We start from the raw sequence: 903 nt of genomic DNA, 5'->3' as shown, positions 1-903 counted from the left end.
ACCACGCCTGGCTAATTTTTTGTGTTTTTAGTAGAGATGGGGTTTCACCACATCCTTGCCTTTTGTTAAGAGGGTCCTCTATCCCACTCTGTCTTAGGAGAGACTCTAATTCTCCTAAATTGGGCCTCTAATTCAATCCTATCCTTAACCAGAGTACCCCACCACTTACCAAAGTCGGCCAGTCAGTGCTTCAATCTGTTTCCTTCGGGTCAGGGGGTTTCTTCAGTATTGTCCCTTCCATGGTTTGCCAGAAAGATGTTACTGAACCCCATCACTTACCCAAAGTTAGCCTTTGTTTTGTTGTTGTTGTTGTTTGTTTGTTTGTTTGAGACAGTCTTGCTCTGTCGCTCAGGCTGGAGTGCAGTGGTGCGATCTCAGCTCACTGCAGCCTCTGTCACTGGGATTCAAGTGATTCTCCTGCCTCAGCCTCCTGACTAGCTGGGATTACAGGTGGCGCCACCACGCCCAGCTCAACGTTAGCCTTTGGGTCAGGCGCTTCCACGCTGTAGTCTCTTCTGTGATCACCAGAAAGACGCCACCAAAAAGGGGTCCCGACCCAGACCCCAAGAGAGGGTTCTTGGATCTCACGCAAGAAATAATTCAGGGCAAGTCCGTAAAGTGAAAGCAAGTTTATTAGGAAAATAAAGGAATAAAAGAATGGCTACTCTATAGACAGTGCAGCCCCAAGGGCTGCTGGTTGCCCATTTTTATGGTTATTCCTTGATGATATGCTAAACGAGGGGTGGATTATTCATGCTTCCCCTTTTTAGACCATAGAAGGTAACTTCTTGATGTTGCCGTGGCATTCGTAGGCTGTCTTGGAGCTAATGGGAGTGTAGCAGTGAGGACGGCCAGAGGTCACTCTCATGGCCATCTTGGTTTGGGTGGGTTTTGGCCCGCTTC

This window comes from Colobus angolensis, unplaced genomic scaffold (genome assembly GCF_000951035.1).
Source record: "Colobus angolensis palliatus isolate OR3802 unplaced genomic scaffold, Cang.pa_1.0 Scaffold40, whole genome shotgun sequence".
NCBI lineage: Eukaryota > Metazoa > Chordata > Mammalia > Primates > Cercopithecidae > Colobus > Colobus angolensis.
Note: the sequence above shows the minus strand (reverse complement) of the source record.